Genomic DNA, 12,195 nt, shown 5'->3' with positions numbered 1-12,195 from the left:
TTTCTATTTTGCTATGTAGCCAAACCAACAACAGCTTCCTCTTGGTCTCCTTATGATTGCTATTATTTTAAATAAGAGACATTTGGAGGTATTTTTTGACAAATAATATATAAAAATATGTCACAAAAGTTAGCTGGGAATACAGGAATCTTCAAATCATGTATGGAGTCCTAATCATTTCTAATAGGGTCTTAATCATCTTTTCTATTCAATCATTCCAATGAGCTTTTCTTCATAACTCCCATGCTTTTGAGTGTGGAGGAAACTAGCTTAACTCACAATTAAAGTCGGTAAACTATTTTGTGTGTGTGTGTGTGCATGTATGTCTGTGAAATAATTTAACAATTATGTATTCCCCTTCAGCTACCTATAATTGTCAGCTCAAAAGCTAGTTACCATCTCATCTACGTACACTCCACCCCTGTACTCATTGGCATTCTGCTACCTCTATAGTTGTTTAGTCTCTCTTCCCATACTATATTGTATTGTGGCATGAAATCTAGGGGCACTTCTGTTGTTGATACTTATTCCTAGGTTATGGATTCAAGTAACACATTGGACAGCCGTGGGGTCATGAAACATACTTTCAGAAAACTCTTTGTGATGTCAACGTTCTATTAATATGCATGTGTTCTCTGAACTGTCCCTTCATTGGGTCTGCTTTTCATGTATTTGGCAGTTCTTCTTTGCAGTTTGTGACTTGAACTGTAAAAATATTATTTCTTCTTTTTTATTGGTTTCAGGAAAAAAATGAGGTAAAGATACTTTTACTCATCTTTTTTCCACACAAAACTCATGAACAATTTTAACTGATGCAACTACATTTTCTCCATGCCTAATTAAAGAGGTAGGTTAACTTCTGTTTTGGGAAGGAAAAAAGAGAAAGAGACAGAGAAAAGACAGAGATGCTGCTTTGTCTGGTTATATATACTTTTTTCTTTTAGATTGTATCTGTTTATTTAGAAAGAGATAGAAATAGCAGAAGGAGGGGTAGAGGGAGAGAAAAAGAGAGAATCTCAAGCAGACTCCACAATGCAGAGCTCTATCCCAGGACCCTGACATCATGACCTAAGTGGAAATCAAGAGTCAAATGCTTAACCAATTAAGCCACTCAAGTGCCTTTGGTTATATTATTATGCATCAAAAGGGCCTGGAAATATTTCATTGTGAATTTTCACTTAATTATCACTGAAATAGGGAAATACAGATGAAAAAGTTAAACATGAATCAATTTGGCTAATTACTAAAAGTAGGTGGGTTTAAAGTAAGTCAATAGATAAGAAAAGGTAGAATACAGCTGAAAGTTTTCTGCATATTCTGATCCTTTAAAGCATTCCACTCAGTGATGTTATGTGATAAATTCTATAAACAAAGAAAGGGCACCACCATGTTCTTTCAGAGACTGGCAGACAGAGGCTCAGATCAAACTGGCATTAAATTAAAACTCACATGAAAGTTCTCCAAACCAATGACCATGTCAAAATTAATTGGATTTTCACAACCTGAACTAACACAGATGGCACATCTGGCATCTTGAGAAGCTCCATCAATATCACACATGAGCCATTCCAAATGTTAGGCAACAAGATATACTCATTAAGAGTAACCAGGGAAAACCAGCCAGAAGTGCGTGGGAATTGTCTTTACCAGAGAAAAATCGGATTGAGGTATACACAAGGAATCTCAGACATTCATACAACAGACTTTCTTGGGTATAATTCTTTTCTGGCCACTCTGTCCTTGATTTATTCCAAAGCTCTAACTATTGACATTTTATGTTTATTTGTTTGACTGACTGATCTATTCTCAGAAAATGGAACACAGTCTTCATTAGAATGGAAGTCATGATACTTTTTTCTTATCTTTCTATCCCAAGTTGCTAATACAGGTCCAATGTTTCTACCTTTGTTAACATATTGTGATGTTTATTATTTATTTGTGTGCTATTATAATAATATCTCTGTAATTTAAGGGTATATATACAGACATTTCTTCTAGTGTATGATACATGTATTCCTGAACATTCTGTACAATCGGCAATTAAAATAGCACAGCATGTTGCAGAGCTATGGACAAGCCACTTAAAATATACATAACTTTGCAACCTGATTCCAACTAAGAAAATAACACTACAAATAAATATAATATAGTAAATTATACTTTTAAAAAGATAAAGGGAGTTTCAGGTAAGGAGATATAAGGAAAGATAGAATCTGTTAAGTAATGAGAAAGCAAAAAAATATCAAAAGATAAGAGATAAAGGAACAATAAGAACTTTCTAAATAGGAGGTATGTGCAAAATGGATTTAAATCTGGCTGGTGCTTTATGTTGGGTAAATAGCCTATTTCGCATTCAGCTGCCATTATTGAAGGCAAGCGAGAATAATGGTCCTGTTTCTTGACATTCAGACATTGCCACAGTACCCATATTTTTACATGGTGCTAACTTTTAAGATAGAAGACTAGGTGAAGTATTTTCTCTAAATAGACTAATATAACTTTACATTCATGGGGTTATGGCAAAGGGTATAAGAGGAAAAGCCACTGGATGCTGATCAAAAATTAGCTACTGGATGCCACTCAGTATACAGAAATCAAAGCTGTGGGACCACATAGATGATAGAATACATCCTGCAGTGAAATATGCCCCAAAGAAGATCCTAAAAAGAAGCTAAAGAAACCAGTAAGGAGAGGGAAAAAGAAACTGGGACTTGTTAGCAGAATCTCATGACTTAGATTTAAAAGTGTTACCCACTTATGTTAATTCTAATAAAGTGGATTTTTTTTTTTATTCTAAATGGTGGGCTATATTATTCTCAACAAATATTTTAAGTATCTTAAACTCCTGGGTTTGCTACTACTTAATCTTCTTGACATGCTTCCTTTCTCCATTTCCCCAGTAACAGGCCGGTCACATACCCTTGATCACAGAGGAGGCCATATGATTCAGGCTTGGCCAAGTAGTATTACGGTCCACCCGATTTCATACAAGGAGGCACGCAACATAATTTTGACCAATGCATATTATTTCCTAGGATTGTTTTCACTTAACCCAGTGAAGTAAATGCCATTGTTTCTTATGTCACAAAGCTAGGATGTGAATACAAGGCTGCCCCTATAGTGATAAAATCTGTGCAAGAACCTGAGTATAGAAGGAAAGAATTCATCTAGGTAAAGACAAACAAAGCTGAGTAACAAATAGATGAGTAAAAGAAAGAGACAGACAGAGAGAGAGATCCTGGCAACACAAGTTCCCTCTTCCTGAAGTCCCAAAGTTGCCCCAGATCCTACAGTTTTTTTCTCAGGCCTATAAACTCTTAATAGTCTTCCAGTAAATTTTCTTTTTTATTCTTAAAATAGTTTAATTTGGGTCAGAAAATGTTCAGAATGATCCCAAGTTAAAGAAACCCATTTAGTTTCATGCCTAGATTCTGGGCCAGGGGGATGTTACCTGACAATGTTAGTTATGATTCTGGTTCCCCTATTAGGCACAACGAAGCAACAAAACACAACAAAGGATTTAATCAGAAGGGAAAAGTTAAGTTATAAACTGGACCTCTTAATTGATTTTATATATTTTATATTTAAAATATATATTTTAAATATATTTTATGTATTTTATATTTATCTTTTTATATTATATATAATATATATATTTATAATATATATATATATATATATATATATATATATATATATATGCTTGCTGCTCTTTCTCTACATGCTAATTATTAATCTCAAAGGATGGCAAACAGCATAGGCATTTTTTAAAGTTTCCCAAGTGATTTTTATTTCTCTCATACTCAGCCCCATCACTTCCCCTGAGAAGAACTGTATTATAAAATGTTTCTTTTTAAAGATTACTTCTGCCTTTTGGTACTTAAACTCTTATAATTTAATTAAGAGCTATACTGTTTCAAGACTCAACAAATTTCCCCAAAGAATCTAAAGAAAAAAAATAACTGAAATAGTAAAATAATATAATTTGAAAATAAATATTTATGGCTTGGTCTAGATTTTTTTTATCACAGGCAGAATAAAATAAAAAATACAAATCTGAAGTGTAGTAGAAAATATTGTTGCAAATTGTTCAAGAAGTAGTGTGACTTAACAGAACCAAAATGTCACACTGCTGTGATATGCAAATGTGGAAATGCAATAAAAATTAAGCGTCTTTTTAAAAAATGTTATAGTATTTTTCCAAAGTACTGCATCCAGAAGGACTCAAGAGCTTAGCTGTAACACCAGCTACGGATGAATGGCTTGGTTTATGTCCATCAATCAAATCACAGACTCTCAGCTCATTCCAGAGCATTCCTTTTGTTTCATATGGGTTTCCAAATGGCCAGCAAAGGGCAGTTTTTTGTTGTTGTGGTTGCTGCTACAAACAATGGGTTTGAATATCTAGTATCACTGATGGCTGGTTACCATGCATAAAACGGTTTTCTACAGGACATTGCTGTTGGCAAAAAACTATTGTTTTATTTTACTGAGTCCCGGATACATATGGTATTATATTTTATCCAAAATTGTGCTGCATCTTAAAATTGCTATTGGCTAGGAAGATTCATGATAGTTGATACTGCCTGAGGATTAAAGAAATTCATCAGTCAATAACCTCACAGAATAGTGTATTGACTTGGATATTTTCCTGAAGGCATTACCAGAGAAGCATAAACCCTCCATGCTTAGATAAAACTACTGAAAGAACATTTGAGAAAGGACCATGGACCCAAGTTTTTTTGAAAACCTTCCATAGACATCTGCCAGGCAATCCAGAAGGTGTGGGGATCAAATGATTATCAAATTGCAAAATGGTTGTCAGAGAGTTGGAAGAAAATAACAGATAATAGTGCAGCACTCTCTGTAGAACTGCTGGCCCAGAGGAAAATAATGTGTGAAAAAAGAGACATCAATGAATCAGAGTAAATCGTCACTCTGAATAGCCACTTCTGAATGTGAAGAGGTGTCATATGTATAATCTCATCAAATATTTTGTTTATAATTTCCTTTATATGCATGCATAATAATGATAGCTGATTATATAACACTGAATGTTAACTGATTGGAATTAAAATAAAAACTTAAAAAGCCAAAAAAGAAAAAAGAAACAAATAGAGCAAAGGAAAAAAGAGAGAAAGAGAGGTAAATCAAGAAACAGATTCTTAACCACAGAGAATGAACTGATGGTTACCAGAGGGGAGATGGGTGGAGGGATAGATTGAAACAGGTGATGGGGATTAAGGGGTGCACTTGTGATGAGCACCAGGTGTTGTATGGAAGTGTTGAATCATCGTATCAGACACCTGAAACTAATATAACCCTATATGTTAATTAACTGGAAAAACTTGAAAAAGAAAAATATCGGTTTAACTTTATAAGCATAGATATGATTATAGAAACTTTTAAAATAGGTTTTTATATAGCACTGGCCTTCTAAGTAAGTGCGGGCCATTTTTAGGAACTTTAAGAAAGCATTTATTTTTCTTGTTTTCTTGATTTCTTAAATAAAAATATATCCTAATTTAGGAACTTTAAGAAAGCATTTATTTTCCTCTGTTTTCTTGATTTCTTAAATAAAAATATATCCTAATTCTTAAAAAAAAACACTTTAAAAAAGAATAATAGTTGGTAAAAATAAATGTGTAAGTAAACCTAAATTAACTTTAAGAAATGTTTATTATAAGAGCCTGTTAACTAGCATGTAAATGTATGTTTTCTACATTTACAAAAATAAATTTTATCAAAAGTTTACAACATAAAGTAAAAAATGGAAAATATGTATGAAAAAATAGCTGCACATAAAGGCATATGTACAAGTTGTAAGCACTAATACCTAAAAAAAGTTCCTACGTGTATTTAAAAATAGTGTTTTATCTGCATTTAATATGAATTTTAAAATGAAATTCGGAAACTGTCAAAATTTTTAAAAAGCTTATTTCAAAATGCAAAATACCAGTACCCAAGAAAATTTTAGAAAAAATCTAGGATTCACGCTCTTAGAAACAAATAGTAATTTCAGAATTTTTACTTTTTCTTCTGGAAGGAATTTCCCCCTGCATGTAAAATGTCATTTCCAGATTTATATTTACATTCAAGAATAGAAGGGGGGGATTGATATTATATAATCTATTGTGATATTGACTAACACTTATCTTGATTAATGTTTAAAATAAAAAGTGATTATAATAATTATTAAACCAGAAGAGACTTGCAGGAGGTTATTTTAATTCAAAGAAAGAAAAATTTATTCCCGCTATTGAATTTTAAAATATTCTGAACCACTGACAAAGAAAATGGCAATATTCTTAAAAGAATACTTAGTATGCCCATTATTTATGTATGTTTCTCAGTATGTAAAGGATAAGAGATTTCAGGAACAAAACTTTGAGAAGGGAGTGATGTAAGTGTGGAAAAAGGATACTTCCCAACATCTAACACAAAACTCTAGTTCTATTCTCACAGTACAACAGTCTTTATTGGCTCTACTTCAATGGGATAAACTTCTGTAACAGGTTTGGAAAATCTGTGGTAAGATGTAACAGCATCCAGTGAGATTTATTTTGAAATTTAAATGGTCATATTAGCATTTTCTTTATTCTGCTGTTTCTTTAAAAAACTCTATCAAAACAAATAAAGCAGCTCTCAAATAAGAAGACTCCACTCTCCACCCATTTATTTTTCATCTTGAATTGTTAGGAATGGTGATGCCTAATGCTATTAAATTGTTTTAAGTATTAAAGAAAAGAGGGAAAGGATAACAGAAAAATATGAAGCTGGTAAGTAGAAGATAATGTATCCTCACTGGTTCATTTCTTAGGGAAAAGGTAAAAGTGGTATAGAAAGAAAGAACACTCCTGAGAATCGTGTGTGTTGTGCTTAAGAGATTTGCTGGACCATGATAGGATGCAGTACTTCTGAGATAATTAGTACAAGAACGTGTTTTCTGAAGGCAAAAAAATCAAAGGTCAATGTGGCAATTAATGGGAAGATACCAGATGGAAACTTTTCTACTTAAAAACTAAGACTATCGGGATCCCTGGGTGGCAGCGGTTTGGCGCCTGCCTTTGGCCCAGGGCGCGATCCTGGAGACCCAGGATCGAATCCCACGTCGGGCTCCCGGTGCATGGAGCCTGCTTCTCCCTCTGCCTGTGTCTCTGCCTCTCTCTCTCTCTCTCTCTCTCTCTCTGTGACTATCATAAATAAATAAAAATTAAAAAAAGAAAAAAAAAACTAAGACTATCAAACTGCATTCAATAAATATCCCTTGAATAAATGAATGTGTCAATTTATATAAAACTAAATGGAAGAAATGGCATGAAAGAATTTTATCAACCTTCCTCTCTAAATAAAATACTAAAGAATTTCTTTCAAACAATTCTGACAATTATTTTGCTACTAAACAGTTTTGTAACACAATTTTATTTTAACTCCTTTTATCATGTGTGCACAACTCTAATACACAACTTTGAAGCATATAGCATTACAACGAAGAAAGGTTTTCTTTATAAAAAAAGATTTTATTTATTTATTTAGGGAGAGAGGATGAGTTGGGGGAAGGGCAGTGGGGTAAGGAGAGAGAGAATCTCTATCTGACCCCCTACCAAGCATGGAGCCCCCCTCAGGGCTCAATCCCACAATGCTTAGATGATGACCTGAGCAGAAATCGAGAATTGTATGCTCAACCAACTGAGCCACACAGGCATCTCAAGAAAGTTTTTATTTACTTACTACTAAAAATTAAGTTATGCTAAAAAAAACTTTAACTTATGACCCAAAATGCTATTTAACCTGATGCTACAATCAAGAATCATGTATCCTAAAAAAAAAAAAAAATAAAAAAAAAAAAAAAAAAGAATCATGTATCCTGGGAATACAAGATAGCTTCATTTTAGAAAATTATTAATATATCATCAAATTAATACACCAAAGAAGAAAAATATAAATACAAGACAATAGATGATAAATTAAAATCAAATTTCAAACTATGCTCAATAAAAATCTTTTTTATATTAAAAGATATCTTAATCCTCTATTCTGCTATGTCTATTCAAAGCCTCACATAAATAGACAATGAACAATAAACAATGCAGCTTCCATTAGAAAACAAAGCAAAGGCAGAAACAGCTTGCAAAATTAGAAATGCAAAGGGATAAAAAACAGAATAATATTTCTCTCACACGTGCTTTTTTGCTTTTAAATAGAAGGTGAGAAACATGAAATCATCAAAAATATTACAAAAGAAGATGTAAAATCATACCCAGGAATAAGTTTAACCAAGGAAGTAAAAGACCTATACTCTGAAAACTACAGAATATTAATGAAAGAAATCAAAGATGATGCAAAAATATTTCATACTCATGGATTGGAAGGATAATATTGTTAAAATTATCAAAAAGCAATTGGGTAGCAGATTCAATGCAATCTGCATCAAAGTACTAGTAGTATTTTTCTCAGAACTAGAAGATATAATACTAAAATATGTATGGAACCAGAAAAGATCCCAAATAGCCAAAGCAATCTTGGAAAAGAATAACAAAGCCGGAGGTACTATAGTCCCAGATTTCAAGGTATATACTACAAAGCTATAGCAACCAAAACCGTACACTATTGGCACAAAAATAAACATAGCCAAAAAGAAAAGATAGAAAACGTAGAAATAAACCCATGCTTATATGATTAGTAAATCTATTACAAAGGAGGTAAGAATATACAGTGTAAAGACCGTCTCTTCAATAAATGGTTTAAATGGACAGCTACATGCAAAAGAATAAAACTGGATCACTTTTTTATACCATACACAAAAAGTGATTAAAGACACAAATGTAAGGCCTGAAACCATAAAACTGCTAGAAGAGAACACAAGCAGTAATCTTTTGGACACTGGCCTTAGCAACATATATATGGCTATGTCTCCTCAGGCAAGATAAACAAAAGCAAAAATAAATTGGGACTACACCAAAATAAAAAGCTCTTGCTCACCAAAGGAAAACATGAACAATACCAAAAGGCAACCTACTAATGGGAGAAGATATTTGTAAATGATATACCTTAAAGGGTTAATATCCAAAATATTTAAAGAATATATACAACTAAATACTAAGAGAAAATAACCCAGTTAGACATGGGTAAAGGAATTGAAGACATTTTTCCAAAAAAGACATCCAGATGGCCAACAGACCCCTGAAAAGATGCCCCACATCACTAGTCATCAGGGAACTGCAAATCAAAATAACAATAAAGTATCATCTCACACAGTCAGAATGGCTAGTGCCAAAACAACGAGAAATAACAAGCTCTTGTTAGGATGTGGAGAAAATGAAACCCTTGTACACTATTAGTGGAAATGTACATTGGTATAACCACTGTAGAAAAGAGTATGGAGGTTCCTCAAAAAGTTAAAAACAGAAATGCTATATGATCCAGCAATTCCACTACTGGGGATTTACTCAACATAATACAAACAAACAAACAAACAAACAAACTAAAAAAAAAAAAACCCATAAATTTGAAAAAAAATACATGCATCTTTATATTTCTTGCAGAATTATTTATAATTGCCAATGTATGGAAGCAAACTAAGTGTCTATCAATAGATAAATAGATAAAGATGTGAGATATATATAATGGGATATATATACATTATATATATATATTATATATAATGGAATATTACTTATCCATTAAAAAGAATGAAATCTTGTCATTTGCAACAACATGAATGGATCTGGAGGGTATTATGTTAAGTAAAATTAGAGAAAGACAAACACCATATGATTTCACTTATATATGGAATCTAAGAAACAAAACAAATGAACAAACAAAAAAGAAACAGACTCATAAATACAGAGAACTGTCTGGTAGTTGCCATAGGGGAGGAGTTGGGCTTAAGGGTAAAATAGGGGAAGGAATTAAATTTCCAGTTATAAAATAAATAAGACCTGGGGATACAAGGTATAGCATTCAGGACTAAAATTTTACTTCCAGGTGGAAGTTGAGCTCTAAATATCTTATGTGGATACCAGAACAGAGCCTGAAGATGAAAGCAAGAGTTAAAAATATTGAGGGGAAGAGTGTTGGAAATACTCAGACTATGCCATGAGGAGCTCAAGGCAAGTTTTCCTCAATTACTGAGAGCAGGTAAACTTCTAGGTGATACTAGTTTCACTTTACAGAGAGATATTTCTCTGTCTCTCCAACCACATTTGCTCAAACTTTAATTTAAATTACCATGTTTCCTAAGCAGTACTTTTAAGGAGTTTTTCTCCAATATGCTTTGCAGTATATTGCCCCCAGGTACTTATTACATGTTAATAGTAACTTTTTTCCATTTGCTCAGTGCTTTGTCTTTCCAAAAACTGAGATTTATATTCTGCTCATTGAAACTTGTTAATCTGTTATTTTGGTTTATCAGTAAAATGCCAGTTGAAGCTCTACATTTTGCCATATGTTGTGTCAGATCTCTGGTCCTATTATAATAGGGGGGGTGGGTTTTATACTCAACTTGTTACAAGGAGAAGAGATTTCTTAGAAAGCCAATTACAAAAGAATCCATTACTAAGTAGAAACAGACACATTAAATGTCATTCTATGGTGACCAATAAATATTTTCTGCATGACATTTGAGTTGCAGGAATAGGTTTTTCTACATCAAATCAAGACTGGCTGAGCCTATACTTACCGGTGTTGGCTGGAAATCAATTCTGAGTCATTGTAGAGAGCCCCTTTTTCTCTCTTTCAAAGAAAAGAGAACGTTAAGAATCTTGGGGTAAGTCATCAGGACTTCAGCCCACTGCAGTTACCTTGGAATTGCTTACTTTCCAAAATATATGGTTTATTTGAAGCACATTTTGCATTCTTGGCATCCTTTCTGCCAGAATCTCCCCCACAGCTCTTATTCTTTTTTTTTTTTTTTTTTTTTTTTTTTTTTTTTGTAGTTTAGTTTCCTATTTTGAGGCAATACCCCATTTGGGGGGCAATCATGTTCTCAGGGCCTTTCCTGGGAGCAGAACACAGGTGTCCACCCATCTGAAACCTACTATCCCTTGGATCTCAAAAAAATAGAATCATCTAGGATTTCCTTTTTCCTTCAAACACTTATCTTTCCCTTGTTGGACAAACTATCTTCTATTGTGAAGCCAGCTTTTGAAAACAGACAAACAACAACAACAAAAACAAAAACAGAGGTGCAGTAATCCTCTCCCAGAAAAATAAAGCTCAAACTTGGAAACCTGGGCTGAACCTAAGGTAGCATGCTCTCCTCACATCCTATGCAAATGATAACAAAAGACAGTTAGCCTTTTGGTTAACTATCCTTTTAAAAAATATTTATTTATTCATGAGAGACACAGAGAGGCAGAGACATAGGCAGAGGGAGAAGCAGGCTTCCCATGGGGAGCCCGATATGGGACTGGATCCCAGGGCCCCAGGATCAGGACCTGGGCCAAAGGCAGATGCTCAACCACTAACCCACCCAGGTGCCCCTGGTTAACTACCCTGTTGCACAATTAAACATTATCCTCTGAATCCAGTAGATGAAGTTTTATTCCCCAATATTCTCTCTCCTTCATTGCCCCTCACCTGAATACATCATATCCTGGCAGTTGATCTGCTAAATCTCTCTTGAATCTGTCCAGTTTCTTTCCATCTCTCAAGGAATTAATCTAGATCACATATCATCTCTCACCAAGGATGGCAAGGTAATTTACCCATATTCACTCTTCCTTCTTCAGAGAAGGAGATAATTTTAAAATGCAAATCTATGACCATAATACCCACTTTCTCACACACTCCTTGCTTGATCAATTTGAGTGGCTTCTAATTTCTCTAAAAATAAAGTCCAACATTTAAGCCTATAAGACGCTGGTGGGCCCTTCTCCAAGACTCCATCTAATTTTGCACCCAACACCACAGTGCTCTCTGTATTTAGCACTATTGCTATGATTCACTCTCGACTTGGGTCATCATCCTTGGGACTGCTAAATCTCCTCTAGTCCTCTACCCACAACACCCATATATGGCTCCTATATCTACTTTTATTTCTTGAAAGACCACTTATTTCCTATTCCTTCTTTAGCCCTCAGTTCAATCAGCACTTCCATAGAAAGCTTTCCTTGACTTTTTTTTTTCATGATTACATCCTACCCATTAATACCACCCCTTCACAGATTATCAGAATTAATTTTTAAAAATATT

At 33.7% G+C, this 12,195-nt stretch overlaps 2 long non-coding RNA genes across 9 annotated transcripts in view; one reads left to right on the top strand and one right to left on the bottom strand.

The window, feature by feature from the left end:
- LOC140611694 (uncharacterized) overlaps positions 1–12,195 on the bottom strand; it is a 754,568-nt gene that overhangs the window by 65,911 nt on the left and 676,462 nt on the right. The gene's annotated exons all lie outside the window — the stretch shown is intronic.
- Positions 633–12,195, top strand: part of LOC140611693 (uncharacterized) — a 97,166-nt gene continuing 85,603 nt past the window's right edge. For 4 of the 8 annotated variants that reach the window (XR_012012829.1, XR_012012831.1, XR_012012828.1 and 1 more), the window contains exons 1-2: positions 633–847; positions 9,988–10,112. This is a non-coding gene — a long non-coding RNA (uncharacterized lncRNA). Of the gene's footprint in view, positions 848–9,987; positions 10,141–12,195 lie in introns of all 8 variants that reach the window. The other 4 variants (XR_012012827.1, XR_012012830.1, XR_012012826.1 and 1 more) reach the window with 1 other exon arrangement.

This window comes from Canis lupus, chromosome 20 (assembly GCF_048164855.1).
Source record: "Canis lupus baileyi chromosome 20, mCanLup2.hap1, whole genome shotgun sequence".
NCBI lineage: Eukaryota > Metazoa > Chordata > Mammalia > Carnivora > Canidae > Canis > Canis lupus.
Note: the sequence above shows the minus strand (reverse complement) of the source record. Positions and strands in the feature narration are given on the sequence as shown.